This window comes from Pinus tabuliformis, chromosome 7, assembly GCF_031772625.1.
Source record: "Pinus tabuliformis cultivar Carrire ecotype Pingquan chromosome 7, CPIR1, whole genome shotgun sequence".
Classification (NCBI taxonomy): Eukaryota; Viridiplantae; Streptophyta; class Pinopsida; order Pinales; family Pinaceae; genus Pinus; species Pinus tabuliformis.
This window is the reverse complement of record NC_142293.1, coordinates 1,713,097,272-1,713,113,295: the sequence shown is the minus strand read 5'-3', so window position 1 is coordinate 1,713,113,295 and position 16,024 is coordinate 1,713,097,272. Positions and strand designations below refer to the sequence as shown.

General features: G+C 36.2%; 1 pseudogene; it reads right to left on the bottom strand.

Annotated features, from left to right (window-relative positions):
- The window catches only part of LOC149255183 (zinc finger protein STOP1 homolog), a 48,918-nt pseudogene extending 33,361 nt beyond the window's left edge, over window positions 1-15,557 (bottom strand).
- Window positions 15,558-16,024: the final 467 nt, after the last annotated feature.

Genomic DNA, 16,024 nt, shown 5'->3' with positions numbered 1-16,024 from the left:
GACTTAGTGTGGCGACTCAGTGTGGCGACTTAGTGATAACACACAGTTTGACATCCTTTTGACCGGGGTCTTTTTCATCAAATTTGACCAAATGAATAGGACACCATCCATGTACTGACATTCCCCCAGCTACCCATGTGGCTTGTTTTGCTTGATGACACTTGCAACCTAGAGTTTAACAAAACAGCTACGGAAAGTTAAGCCAACTGTGGAAAGTTGAACCAGCTGTGGAAAGTTGAGCCAGCTGCAGAAAGTTAAGCTAGCTGCGGAAAGTTGAATCAGCTGCAGAAAGTTGTTGGATTCCGCAGCTAATGAAAACAGAGTGTAGAAAATACTGTGAAATGGAGTGGTTGTATGCATGGAAAAGGGAAAAAAAAATATGGAGGATGTAACTGAATTTAACTCAAGTTTTTGCTCTCAACACTCCTCTCATCCTTCCTTCTGTTCTTTAAAACTCATTTGGATTAGCAGAAATGGTCAGGGTTTATGAAGAAGACCAGCAACTATAAGTGGATATCAGAGAACAGGTACATGGAATGAGGCGGAATAGAGAACAAAATGGGGTGAAGGTTTATGTGAGAATGGTGGAAATGAAGTCGTGAGGTGAATAGAATGGTAGGGGAAGAAAGTGCATCTGACAAAGTTTTAAAATTGGGTGGCTGTAGAATGGACGCAAACACGTTTATAAAACAACTGTCCATTTTGTCCTTAGTTATTAGAAAACTGGCAGTAATCCTAGACAAGATTCTGAATACCATAATCATTAATTAAAAATAGAGTGATGCTGTGAAGAGTCGTACCCAACCAGATCACGTAATGGAGAGCCGTCTTGGATTGGAACTGTTGTTTAACGGGTTTTAATGAATTGCAATAGGTGGCATATGGGCAGAGGACGTGGTGGCAAAGGGTGGAAGACGTGGTAGAGGTGGAGTAGGTGCCAGCACAGAACCAAATTGGAATTCCCCTTCTTCAGGCACACCAAATTCAATCACACATCAAACTATCAGTTAATTAACTCAAATTCCGTTTTTCTTCACGCGGCGGCAAAAAAGAGGCTCCAAAGAACCAAGGATTTCTCCCAGACCGCAACAAATTTCTTCAAATGGTTTCTAGGTTATCTAATTGACCCACCTGGAAAAAAAATCCATGTTTTAGTTTTTCCAAATTCGTCTCTGTTTGGGCAAATCGAGCGTTTGAAATTTGACGTTTTTCTGTTGTTTTGTGTTTTTCCTGACTTAACATTTTTTTTACTGTTCTGCATTCGGCCTGTAGAATTTGATTTTGAATTTTTTTTTATATGCGATCACAGCACAAACAAATTTAACCATTATTTAGTATCTTCTTTGATTTCTTCAGCAAAAATACGCCTTCTTGCTCTTCCTTCAGTGCAACCTGAAGACCTGCCATCAGCGCTCTAATATTCTTCAAATTGGGATAGTCATAAGTCACATATGTTTCACTCCTTTTGCAACATATTCACAGTTGTTTTGTTCACTTTCAGGAAGACGTCATTGAAGATTTGCCTCTAACGTAGTAGCTGTAAGATCTTCCATGTCTCTGGATGTATATCAATAATACCATGGAAATGAAAAGTAGCTTGGCTTTTAGAGTCTTCTTTCGTTCACAATTTTGTTGCAAAAGTCTTACACCATAAATACCTACAAACTAACTGGTATGCAAGGAAGGCCACTGATTTTCTCACAAATGTTTGGCAGGCATATTCATATAGGTATGGTCTCACTAGGGATGCTCCAACTGGACTAAGGGATGGAAGGAATGATTGAGATAACAAATAGTAGCTGTAACAATGCTAATGATACTCCAGGCAGACAACTAGAGAAGGATTTTGCAGATTTTTTTGTTTTTTTTTTGTTCGTTTATTTATTTATTTATTGAGGCCACAATGAAAGATAGGATTGAGGATAGCCATAGATTGTTTTTCTTCTCTATTTTTTCTCTGAAATTGTAAATTTTTATAAGAAGAATTAATGATTTTCAATTTCAGGCAACAAAGTCTTCAAAGAAAAACATGCTAAAAACATGACTTTGACTGAGGTCTTAGGCTGGTTTTTTCATCGATCTGAGCTGTGTGACTAGGATAGGATCCATGTCGAGACAATTCTGGAGATGCCCATGTGGTCAGTTTTTTCATTGGATGCCTGTAACCTGCTAAACCTTGAAACAGCTGCGGAATCAGGGCAGTTTCCGCAACTAAGTTGCAAAACCTTATTAAAACAGGATACAGTGTTTTGAAGACCACTACAAACCATAACCAGAAAATTTTGGACAATTTGAACCTATCAAAGCAGTTGAGTTTCATTTTTTCATTTTTTTTTATTGAATCAATTGAAATGATGAAGTTTATTTTGTCTCCTCTTTTTTTTTTTTTACATAACAATTCTTTTTCTGATCCTCCAGATCACACAAAGTGCAAGAGGAGAGCATACTCAAGAATTATTATTATTATTATTGTTATTATTATTATTATTATTATATATATATATATATATATATATATAACAATCTTTTTTCTGATCCTTTAAATAACACAAAGTGCAGGAGGAGAGAATACTCAAGAATTGTTAATTTTTCTTTTAGATGTAAGAAATAAGGTCTCCTAATTACACTTCCCCGGCAATGGCGCCAAAGTGTCTAGTCAATTTAATGTCTTAAATTGCTCTACATAAATTATCAATCTGGGTATCGTAAACTGATGAAGTGTGGTGCACCATATGTGCTTAGTTAACCTTTTTCTTACTTCGTTGTTTTATAGATTTTATTTTGTTTTGGGGTTTTGTTTTTGTTGGTTTCCTAAAGTGTCTAATGCAAATGGAAATCCTATTCTAAGGTCTTAAGAATACTTTTAAAGGACAAGTATGGATAGAGATTTCAAGACAAGGCATAAGGCCTAAGTCACTAATGGTAACTCTCAAAACTTTAGCACTTCAAAAGATCTCAAAACATGTTATTGGTGGAATTAGTACTTGAGTAAATATGCAGCTACTTCAATCAAAATGGAATGCAAAAACCAATCAATGAGCTAGTGACTATGAAACCTAGTATCATTGTTGCTGTATGAAAAAGAAAGTAAAAACTGAACTTAAAGCAACTCAAAGACTGAAAGCAAAGCAACTAATTCATCACACTACTTCAACTCTTCTGATCCTTTACCCTTCAGCTCCATCTACCTTATGGGAAGCAATCATGAACAAGTTAAGCAATATGATATCTAAATTGTAAGAAATTAAATTGCATAAAGGAAACTAATCACACTACTTCAACTCTTCTGATCCTTTACCCTTCAGCTCAATCTACCTTATGGGAAGCAATCATGAGCAAGTTAAGCAATATGATATCTAAATTGCAAGAAATTAAATTGCATAAAGGAAACTAATCACACTACTTCAACTCTTCTGATCCTTTACCCTTCAGCTCAATCTACCTTATGGGAAGCAATCATGAACAAGTTAAGCGATATGATATCTAAATTGCAGGAAAGTAAATGAGCAAAACAAAACTGATTGAAATAACAATGATGGAATTAGAACTCAAAAAAATAAATCAGCAGAAGGACAAGATGATTTCGTCATGTCATTAGTCATTAAAAAGCTATGTGCATTACTAACCTACAATCAACCGGTTGAACACACTTGCATGAATTAAAATTGCATGAATGAAAAATCTAATCTATGAACTTGAAAGAAATCAAATGACATAATGAAATCAAAGAAAACTTACAAAATGAAATCTACTCTACCTTACATTCTAATGTGCTCCATGACATCTACTTCACATCTCCTTCCATGTTGAGAACATCAAAGCTTTATTCAAATTCTTCAAAATTACAAAGTACAACAAAGCTCTCCAAAGCTTTCAAAAGCCATCAAAAGCTAAAAAGACTTAAGAACTCCAAACTCTAAGCTAAAGAGGACTAACAAATGAAGGAGAGAGATCTCCTATTTATACAAAAATATGAGAGCCATCTCATTAATGAGAATCCATGAATCTCTCCCTCTACCTCTAGAGTCCTAATCAAAATAGGAACTGATAAGACACATGTCTTCTTAGAGTTACAATACAATTAGGAGATGTGACACATATCCTCATGATCCCATGATTCTTTCCACTCAAATTCGAATTTGGCCTTAGAGTGCCACATAAGTGTCTTCTAGAAGCCTCCTTTCAACCTACACATGTCAACAACCTCAACCCATTTGTTAGGTATAAGAATATGCACATTATTTTCTAATGTTTAACCACAAATTCACTTAAAGGGCTTAGAAATAATAAATATTGGAAAAACATAAAGGTGGCCCAATGATAATGAAAGTGGGATGAATGTGGTGACAGAGTAGTGAAATGGAGGTGATATAATGGACATAATAGTGAAAGTGTAATGGAAATGAATGAAATTTTCAAGACTCAACACTTACCAAGTAGGATTTCTCCAACCATTCACCGATTGGATGATAAACTACAAAATAGTCATCTCGAGGCCTTGAAATATTTGGAAAGATAAATTTTTAATTAGCAACACGGGGTGAGGATGTGAATATTGTGAGAGACAATTGATCTAGTCATATTCAAATGACTTGTCAAGGCAATGAGGATCTGACATGACCATCAATGAAGGATGAAGTGCCTCAACTATTTGACAAGTACTTGAAGGATGAAATGTTAAACCATGAATATCAAAGGATTTAAAATATCTGTCATTGGGTACACTGGTGAGAAACTGATAAAATGATTGACAATTAATATTATGATCAAATGGGCAGTTTATGGCATGATATTCCCATATCAAATATGCATCAGTTTGAAAATATTTACAAGTTCCTTAAAAAAATCAATCATCTTCCTCACAGGATAGATATGAAAACTCATTTCCTCGTAACCAGCAACATATTGCACTACCATCATAATAATCGAAAGAAGTGAAAATGAATTCTAGTATAGAAAACACATGAAACCAATCAAGATATGATGAGTGAAGAAGAATTTGATTTTGCAGATAACTCGTGTATTCTTTATCACTCAGGAGGATTTCAGGTGTGATGAAGGGAGATACTCACAATATAACTTTGTAATAAAACCAAGAGATGAGTATTAAAAAATGAATCTGATAGGCACGATTGCTTCAAACAAAGATGATTTTTCAAATGATCAACTTCATCATTCCATGATTATATGAGAGAATAAACATTCCAAAATTGAGTGTGAAATAAGAGATATTCATGAAGGTGAATCAACTAAGGAACATTCACAAATCCAATCAGAAATAAAATATTTAAGGCTTAGAAAACTACATCGATAATACTGAACATATTTAAAGAATCAATTTACATTCAATGAAGTCATGCAAAGAGAAATATTTCCTGAGCGAAAGAGGATATGACTTAGTTTGGGGGCCTTATGAGACTCATGATATCCTGACATAACCATCAACGGATATTAAAGTGCCTTGACTCCCTCACAATTTCTGAAACTTTCAAGGATTGTAAAATCACATTTTGAATATTGAAGCAGATTGTGTGCAATGCGAGGATAACCACTACCTCTGATTTCAATAAGACAACTACTAACCGGATAGAAGCCATATATGTCACTCATTTCATCAGATTTTACAACTTCAACAACCATATTATTCAAGGTGAAATATTCTTTTGATCGCAAATTTGAAGATGAATGAATCAAGGAAATTTGTTGAGCAAGCAAATTTGAAGAATTTCCTTTATGTAAAATAAGAGATGATGAGGGATTGAAAGGATACTCGATGATTTTATTGTTTTCTCTTTCATCATGGATATCCTAACCACTTTGTGCCAATTTAGATGTTAACTCATTGGATGAAGAAATTCAAAAGCTTGAAACATCTCCATTGCAAATAGATGAATTGTAAACAGTTGAGCACTAGGGATAGTGAGATGAAGAGGAAGTTTTGATAAGAACATATCCTTTGATCGAATCATATTCTTTATTTACATTAAAATGTTCTAAATTGAAATCTTCTTGAGAAATAGAAGATTAAATGGTGCACATGGGCATCCATCATCATACATATTGTCGGAGTCATCCTCATCAGAATGAATATTTCTTGGGGCTACAGATTGATTTGAATATTTGATTGAATTTGATTCACTACCGATATTAGCAGATTGAACATCATCCAAGAATGGAAGTGCATCATCTTAACATGGGGGTATTTCAAAAAGGAATATATATCAAAAGTATGTTCACAAAATCAGTGACTTCCTTGTATCTGATCGCAATTTGAACCAGCAACTCAAAAATTAGGAGAGCATGAAGGACTACTTGGTGGAGCAGATTGATCAAGCAGATCATGATACACAGAATTATGACATGTAGATGATAGGGGATTACAGGTGTTCCTTGAAGAAGTAACACATTCAATGGAACAAATTTAATATTGATGTTAAGAGTGCCAATATCATCTTGAGGAATGGAAGGATTAGCCTTCACCCTAGGCTCCATGAGCCATTCCGTGGTTTCTCTTATTAGATATGAATCATGAAAAGCGGGAGGAGGATGAAGAGATGGATTAGGAATTCAATTTTCAGACTTACCAACTTTGACATCATTGCAAGGAGACACACACATCAGAACTAAAAGAGTGGAGGAAAATGAACAAAAGGAATCATATATTCTTTCTCTGAAATTAGTGGTGTCTAATGATTTACGAGATTTGGGGAAGTATGAATAACATGAGGTTCAAATTTACTATGAAAAGAGATGTGAAATAAATGCACAAACTTTTTCCTAAATCAATCCTAATCAATGTCTTCTTCGGGAAATTCATAACAAAGATGGAATAATCGATGAGAGAAATCCTCAACAAATTCATTAGGCTTCATTCTTAGCTAATTAATTCTTTTAAGAACATCTTGCTAATCATACCTATCAATGTATTGATAAAGCTCATTCACAAAATGATCAAAAGAATTGATGGAATCAGATGGTAAGGTATGAAACCATCGATTGACAAGACTTTCAAGGGTGAGGAAGAAAGCCACACAAACAAAAGCTTCATCATTAATTTCATAATATTCACAAAATTCAAGAAAATTAGAAATGTTCTCACTTATGGATGTTCAATCCTCACCATCAAACTTGAATTGAGACTAGTGATAAAGAGGCTCATCAGGGATTAAAATTTTACCAGGGGGTAGGTTGGAAAAACAACCCAAGAGTATGATTTGAGGATGAGCCATTTATGATAAGAGATTCAAAATAAATTCAGAAAGCACAGCTTGTAATCTCGGCCCTCCTTCTAGCACCATTAATCGACAGTGTTGGAAATACATCCACTAGACCTCACACCATTTGAAATTAGAGCCCCATCTACAATATCGACCCAATTTCCATCTATTCTTATAGATTTTGCTTGCGTTTAGCTATTGGAAAGAGAGAGAACCATGTATGTTCCTTTGTAAAAATAAATTAAGTGTACCTGGTGAATATTCGGTTGCATGTGTATCAAGCTTCTTATGTTCTAGAGGGAGGAAAGGTAAGCCTATAAGAGAAATTTAATAGTACCACCCTATTAGAGGTGCACAAAAGTGAAAATATAACATCCTAACATTAAGAAGAATAGTCCACATAGATGTGGCGATTATTACAACCTTTACAACACATTTTTAGTTAGATAATTAATAATACTTTAGTTAAAATACTTTAATATAGGTGAAAGAAAGCATGAACCATAAATACTCACAGAACAATCTTACAAATATTCACAATATAGACATGAAAACATCTCTAAGTAAAAGTCCCAATATACATGAATACAATGAGCAGCACTAGCTCCAATAATAGAGAAATGAAGCCATGAATTTCTCCTCAAAAGTATTAACTTTGTCTCTTTCATGTCTTATGGGAGAAACCAATGTGAAATTCATTTCCTTGTAAAATGAGGGCATATATATAACAAATGAGGTGACCATTCACCTCCTTTGTGACTCTTGGTATACCCACATGACTGTTGGGCTTCTCCATGACACTTTGACTTCCTACATGACTTTTCATATTACATGGATGACTCTTGGACTTCGAATTTTACAATTATACATTTTCCAATGTTGAATTACATATTCCATAAAATTATGTTGTAGATGATGACTAATGACATGACATGACATGACACTGGTGACATATAATGCATGACGACATGGAAGTGTCAGGTCACTCTTTGTTGTTTCTTCCTTTCTGTCTCCTTGAAAGGTCAAACATGCTCTTCTTCTTCCTCCTCCTCATGAATTGAAGATAAGCAGTCTCCAATCTGGTCTTGGTCTTCAGATGTTATTGCAAAATGATGTCCCTTTCTCTTTTGTTGATGGAGCAACTTGTCTTTACAGTGACCATAGAATCTTATAGCATGGTCACCTTGTACATCTAATTTATCACCATCCTATGATGACATAATAGAATACTTGTGACTGAAAACCATTCATGACAAGATGACATTATTTTGATAAACCCCCAGCCTAAGATTATTCATGAAATCACTTAGTAGGGATGAAACTCATGAAATATTGAGTGAATTACTCGGAGGCTGTGCAATTTCAGAGGTCAAGGTCCAAGACTGAGGCTCGATATTGTGCAATGCAAAGTTCAGGATGGCCATGGTAAAGGGATTTCATAGTTGAGGAACGCAAGGACTCAAGATGGAGGCTTGAGCCTTCAGACTACACAATGCATGGTTCTAAAGGCCTGACGAGAGGGAATGCCCAGTCAAGGCACTCAATGGGTCAAGATGGAGGCTTGAGGCTTGATACTACACAGTGTGCATTTTTGAGGGCCTGGGTAGGTTATTGTACAGTTGGGTAACTTAGGAGGTCAAGCATGAGGCTTGAAGTTGTCCAATGCGTAGCTCAGACAAGAGAATAGGCTCAGAGATTGCACAATTAAGGAGTTTAAGGGCTCAAGGTTGAGTCTTGAGGCTTTAATTTTTCTAATAGAAATTTCGAGGGGGAGAACAGTCTCAAGTATTGTAGAGTCGTGCAATTCAAGGTGCTAGACTAGAAGGTTGAGGCTTGACACTATGCAGTGTGCAGTTAAGGCTTACTCAGAGGAAAAAATTATGTAGTTCTGGAGTTCAAGGGTCAAATATGGCCTCTATGATTATGAAATGAAAAATTCCAAGAGGAAAGGTTAGGGATTGATAATCAATAACATGTAATGTGCAATTGAAGAAGGTTGAGTGAGGTCAAGTTGTGCAGGAGTGAAATTTTCTGGATGAGGCTAAGTCTAGAAAATTTCACTTAAGCATGGTCACACACAGAAAAATAAAGATACAACATTGATCACTATTGAGAAAACATGAACAACATACATCCCTCAATGCGATGACATTGTGATGGTTTTCCCCAAGTATGACACTAAAGGTACACTTGTGACAACATTGATGACACTTGTGTGACATTGCATAAAACATTGGGAATGAGTGTCAAACATATTTAAATGACCAGAAGGCCTCATAGACACCAAATATATCCTTTGAAACAAGCCAAAAATCCACTTTTTAGGATAAGCGACACTTCCCATGCCAAAAGACAACATTTTCTATATAGAGAGAAAAGTGCGAACAATACTTATGATATGAAAATGAATGTGAAAACAACACATGCTAAAGCCAAGATAACATGAAAATGACAAAAATTAGAATGACATAAAGTAAATGGAATAGTCAAAAACATGAAAGTGACACTTGTGAAAGTGAAGGTGCGCAAAAGCGACAGTTCAGAGAACTCACCGAAACAACAACTCATTGAAAACCAAAAGTGCGAGACTATGAATGAAAGAACACACTAAATATCGACATGGGTTTATCATCATGCACAATTGTGCTATGCCTATACAAGCTTGCGTGAAAGAGTGTTCTCATGAACTTGTTGAAAACTGAGCATGTTCGAGGAGGTGACTTTGAAACATATGATCAAGAAGCAAGCTCAAAGACTTAGCAAAGCATTAACTAAGAAAAAAGTCACTATGGAGTGAGTGATCACAAGATCCACAGTAGGCTCCAAAATTCAAGAGTTAGCAAATATGTTTAGGGTGTGTGTCGCACCGAAAAAATGGCCATAAATTATCTTCCTAATGAATTTCATTCCCTCCATTTTGTAGGTCTTTCCAACACCTTTCATGTGCTTTCTCAAGAGGAAAATCCAACCCCATCATTACTATATAAATATGTTTATAATTTCTCAAGGTTTCCTATTTAGTTCCTCTTGGAATCTTCCTCTTCCTTTTCTTATTATTTGCACCATAAAATTAATGAAAGGTGTTGGCTAACCCCACCTTGGTTTATCTTTTCTATTCCCTCTTATTTCATGACTATGTGGTTCCACTCTTCATGCCATTACATAAAAAAATACTCATTTATAATACACAATATTTTCACATTACCAAAAATCAAGGGAAAATGTACCACGGTTGTTGTGACACCCCTTTGTTTCTCTTTTCATCACATGACTACTTTTATACTATTGAACTAATGTTGAACGTATTGTCTAGTGAAGCCAAGATTTGAACTATCATAGTTTTTAATTAAATTTTCTTTTATTAATGTAATAAAGGATTACATGAGGAATATTTGGGAAAGTTCACTTCAGTATTAGAGAATTGTTTCCAAATTATAAAGAGTTATTAGTGGATAAGTCCACAAGGTAGACCTAGGCCTAATGTTTCTCCTAAAACTCCCAATGATAAATATGCTAAATATATTAGCAAAATGGGAGAAAAATATTATCCTAAACACATAGCTCGAGAGATATGCTATGTTTTGTGAAGGTGCAAGTGACTCTACTAGTTTATGGCATCAATGTTTAGGTCATATGAGTGAAAAGGGGTTGAAGGTATTGGTTGATCATAAGTTACTTCCATGGTTGAAATCTCTGAATTTGAATTTTTGTGAGCATTGCAATTATGGAAAGAAATCTTGATATAAATTCAAAGTAGGGAAACATTTTAGTAAAGGTATCCTTGAATACATCCATTCAAATATTTTGTGACCATCTATTAAAGTATCTTTTGGAGGATCTTCATATTTTGTAACATGTATAGATGATTACTCTAGAAAGGTGTGGATCTAGTTACTGAAAAGAAAAGATGATGTATTTGATTCTTTTAAGAAGTATAGAGATTTGGTTGGAAAGAGCATTAGAAAATAAATTAAGTGTTTGAGAACTCACAATCTAACTCATTTTACTTCAAAGGAATTTGAAAATTATTGCATGGAAGCTTGGATTGAAAGACATAAAACCACAATTTATACTCCTCAATAAAATGGTGTTGTTGAAAGCATGAATAGGAATATTCTGGAGAGAGCAAGGAGTATGCATAATAATGCCAAGTTGCAGTAGGAATTGTAGGAAGAAGCAGTTCTTATAGTGTGCTATCTGGTAAATTTTTCACCATCAACTGCAATTAACTGTAAGATCTTAGAACCGGTATGGATAGTTCAACCTTGTGATTATTCAAATCTTAAAGTTTTTGGTTGCGATGTCTATGCTCTTATTCCAAAGAATCAGTGTATTAAGTTAGATCAAAAAAAAAAAAATACTATCCTTTGTTGGATATGGTGATGGAGTTAAGGGATATAGATTGTGGGATCCTACTACCCACAAAATCATGATTAACAGAGATGTCTTATTTGGTGAAACATCGCTCATGAATTCAGATGGAGATGGCGAAATGAAACATGAAAAAGTATGAGAGATTGATCAAGTTCAATTGGAAACTCAATCATTTTTAAGGGAGTAGGATCATGAAGATGTTCATGAACAAACTCTTACTGAAGTAGATTAGGATATAAAAATTTCTGAGGAAACTAAGGAAATACCACAACAAATTTTACGAAGGTCTACATGAATGAGATCTTTTCCTAAAAGGTATGATGGTTTTACTACACTTGTTTCTTTTATTGCTAATGATGGAGAACCTAGTTGTTATCAAGAATCAATGGAAGTATTTGACAGTGATAAATTGAAAGTATCAATGAAAGAGGAAGTGTATGCCTTACAAAGAAATAACACATGGGATGTGGTGAAACTTCCTAAGGATAGGAAAATTGTTGGTTGCAAGTGGGTTTACAAATTGAAAAAAGCGGTTGATGATATTCTTGAGAAGTACAAAGAAATACTCGTTGCAAAAGGATATTTTCAAAAGAAAGGTATTGATTTCCATGAAATTTTTTCACCAGTTTTTACACTTGATTCAATTAGAGTTGTGTTAGCATTAGTTGCATTACTTGATCTAGAGTTAGAGAAGCTAGATGTTAAAACAACATTCTTACATGGTGATTTACATGACGATATATATATGGAACAACGAGAAGGGTTTATTCAAAATCACAACAACACTTTTGTTTGAAAACTCAAGAAGTGATTGTGTGGCTTGAAGTAGTCTGCCATGCAATGGTACAAGAAGTTTGATTCCCTCATGATGAACTACAATTTTACGATAAGTGTGCATGATCATTGTCTTTACTTTCAAACCTCAGAAAATAGCATATTCATCATTTTGGTGTTATATGTTGATGATATGACTGTAGCAAGAAAAAGCATGGTTGAGTTAAACAAGTTAAAGGCTCAGTTGACTAGGACTTTTGAAATGAAGAATCTTGGAGGAGAAAAATAAATCTTGGGAATGGAGATACACAGAGATAAGAAAAATGGTAAGTTATGGTCATCAAAACGAAAGTATGTGGAGAAAATACCTCTGAGATTCAGCATGAATAATGTGAAACGTGTTCAAATCCTTTTAGCTTCCCTTTTCAAGCTTTCTTAATGTTTGTTTCCTAGTAGTGATGAAGAAAAGGAGTATATGTCTAGTGTACCATAGGCTAATGTAGTAGGATGCCTAATGTATGTGATGGTTAGTACAAGGCCACATATTTCACATGCAATTGGTGTTGTGAGTACATACATGGCAAATCTATGTAAAGAGCATTAGGGAGCAGTGAAATGGGTGCTTCGGTATCTTAAGGGCACAAGTTATTACTGTATGACTTATAAAGGTAGGTGATTCAATCCGTGGTTATGTTGATTCATATTTTTCCGTGACATGGATGAGAGGAGATCCACTTCTGGATATGTTTTTACTCTTCCAAGCAAAGTGTTAGTTGGAAGTGAAATGTTCAGAACATAGTTACTTTATCCACTACTGACGCAAAATACATAGGAGTCTCACATGGTTGCAAAGAGGCAATTTGGTTAAAAGGTTTACTATGTGAGTTTGGAAGGATGCACAACAAGGTGAAAGTATTTTCTGATAGTCAAAATGGTATTCATTTGATAAGGAACCTCTCTTATTATAATAACAAAAAACATATACCTGTTAAATTCGATTTTGTAAAAAAATTTATTGATGCCACTCTAGCTCTTGGAAAAATCCATACAAAGCAAAATTGTGCTGGTTACTTTTGATCCATATATGTAAATTTGCTTTAAAAACAGCTTAATCTAATATAAAGTCAATATAAATCGTATCTTGGGACTTAACATCATTACTATATTCCACCATAAAAATAGGCTATATCATATATGTTTAAAACATGGATTAATCTACCGAAAATTGAATGTATACAGTATCTGTAACCAGATTAATCTATTTGCCTGTACATATATGCTACAATCTCAAAAGAGACGATCCACAAATGGGACGACAGTTTATGGGCTATATGCCAATGAATTCCTCCATTAAAAGTCCCACAAGACTAATACAAACGGATGGAGTAGCTCCACAGTGAAGAATGGGCAGGGAGCTCACTGATTGCATCAAAAAGGACCACGACACAATTGTTTAATTTCCTAATAACAGATTGCTTTCTCATGATCGCATTCTATGGCAAATGAGAAGCTGTCTTCCCCACATACATTTGAGCATATTTAAATGAGAGACAGTTGAAAACCAAAAAAAATTGCATTCAGATGATAAGAAACAAACAGTCAAAAACAGAAGAAAATTGCATCTACATGATTTACAACAATCGACAAACTTCCCTTAAGAATTCACCCAAAAGACGGAGTCCGTTAATCGACTCTCCAGAGTCACTTCGTTTTGGCCATGGCTCTTCTGAATCACATCCTCATAGCCCTGAATTTTATCGTTAGAAAGACCTGCTAAATCTGCTGCTGCGAATTCGGTGTGATTTGTATTGTTGCCGTAGCCAGAAGACCATGCCGTCGTTGGGCGGCCGTTGCTGGCGCTTTGTCTCGTTTGGGCGCAGGAGGAAGGACCAATTCATGGTCAAGAAGGAGGGGCTTGTGGCCTTGGCACAATGCAACGTGGCTCAAGAGCTTGTCTTTCCGTGTGAACGTAGTGCCACAGGAGCAATGCCACAGGCTGTGCCCGCAGTGCTTTCCATACGTTTTGAGGTCTCCCACAATAGAGAACTGCTTGTCACATTTCTGGCATGTATATATCTTCGGGCAGTGGCTACGCTTGTAATGGTTCCTCAGTGAAGTTATCGATTTGAGGAGCTTGAAATTGCGGTGATTCTTGTTCTTCCTGCATCTCTCGGATGGACACGAATACCTGCTTGCCGCCGGGGAACAAGAAGAAGCAGCCGCGAGAGGCTTGGACATCAGCACCTGGTTCGTCTTATATTCGTCTCCGTGGGCTCGCATGTGCATTCGAACATTGGCCTCACGCCTGAAACACTTCCCACACATCTCACAGAAATGCGCGTGCTCTGTCAGAATATCAGTCTCGTTTACCTCTATGATTTTGGGATTCCTGTTACCAGTGATAGCTTCTTCTTCCTCTCCCGCCGCTCTGATGTCCGACAACGGGGCGCCGCCGCTAGGGTTAGGGTTTCTGGAAACCACGAAACGCTACAACGCTCGCTCCATTATGGTGTGTTTGTTTCCAAAACCCTAACCCTAGCGGCTGCGCCCCGTTGTCGGCTTGAATCACAAGAGAGCCGCCGGGGTCTGACTGTGGTGGAAAATCTGCCGGTGCCAGATTCGCACTTTCTCATATCTGGACCGAGAGCAACAGAGATGCAGCGGTAACGATAAGTTCATACAAGATTGACAAAATAAATCCTGAAACCGAGCCTTGGTGATCATGGCGACCTTCCTGAACGAATGCCTCTAGCTGTTGAGCTTTCTGCTGAAGAACTGAAAGATTCGACAAGAGAACATTAGAAACAGTTTCAGCCCGAGCCCCACTGGATAGACCAGCCTCCATTTTAGGCCAGCTACCCAGATTATTACTACTGTTTTGTGGCTCCCCTCCGAAGCCGAGGCTGCTACTGACCAATCAAAATACGTAGGGCTGCCGCTCCCATTACTGGCTGCCCGTTCTTGATGAAGGTCGGACAATGTTTGCAGTTGTCCCCGTCGATACCCTTCGCCGGGATGGTATTCAGCGGAGCGAATGGGATTGGAACCCTGGACGAAGAAACCCCCTTCGCAGACGCAATCGGGATGGAACAGGAAACCGGCCGTCTTGAAGCCCTGGTGACCAGCTCTCTCAGCGTCCATTGTTTCAATTTCCAAAAGACGAACACAGTCGTCGAACGTATTTTCCTTCATTCATAAACGGCTCCGTTTTATATCAGATCTGAGAGATTCCTGCGTTGTTGTCGGATCGTGGTAAAAAATGAGAGCATACCAAGAAATTGACCAGCGTTTTCCCCATTGACAAGTGTGGAGTCAGGTCACTCATTATTGTATGGTTTTATTGGACCATCACATTACGTTGTGTATGTGTCAACCTACACCTACACAATAAATTTGTCATAACTTTATCAACATGATATGTAGTCATAATTTATGATAGTGATGTTTCATTACTGGTTACAATGCATCAAATCATTTTGATACATCCATTATAGTATATTAAAGAAATTTGCACCCAACCACGTATATTATATTATTGATTATAAAAAGCATTCGATGTTATATATCTTAATATTTAACATAATTGTATCTCAATTTTTTCTATAAATTCTTTATTTTATTAAAGATTTGAAAAAATATACTTTAAAATTCTTAAATTT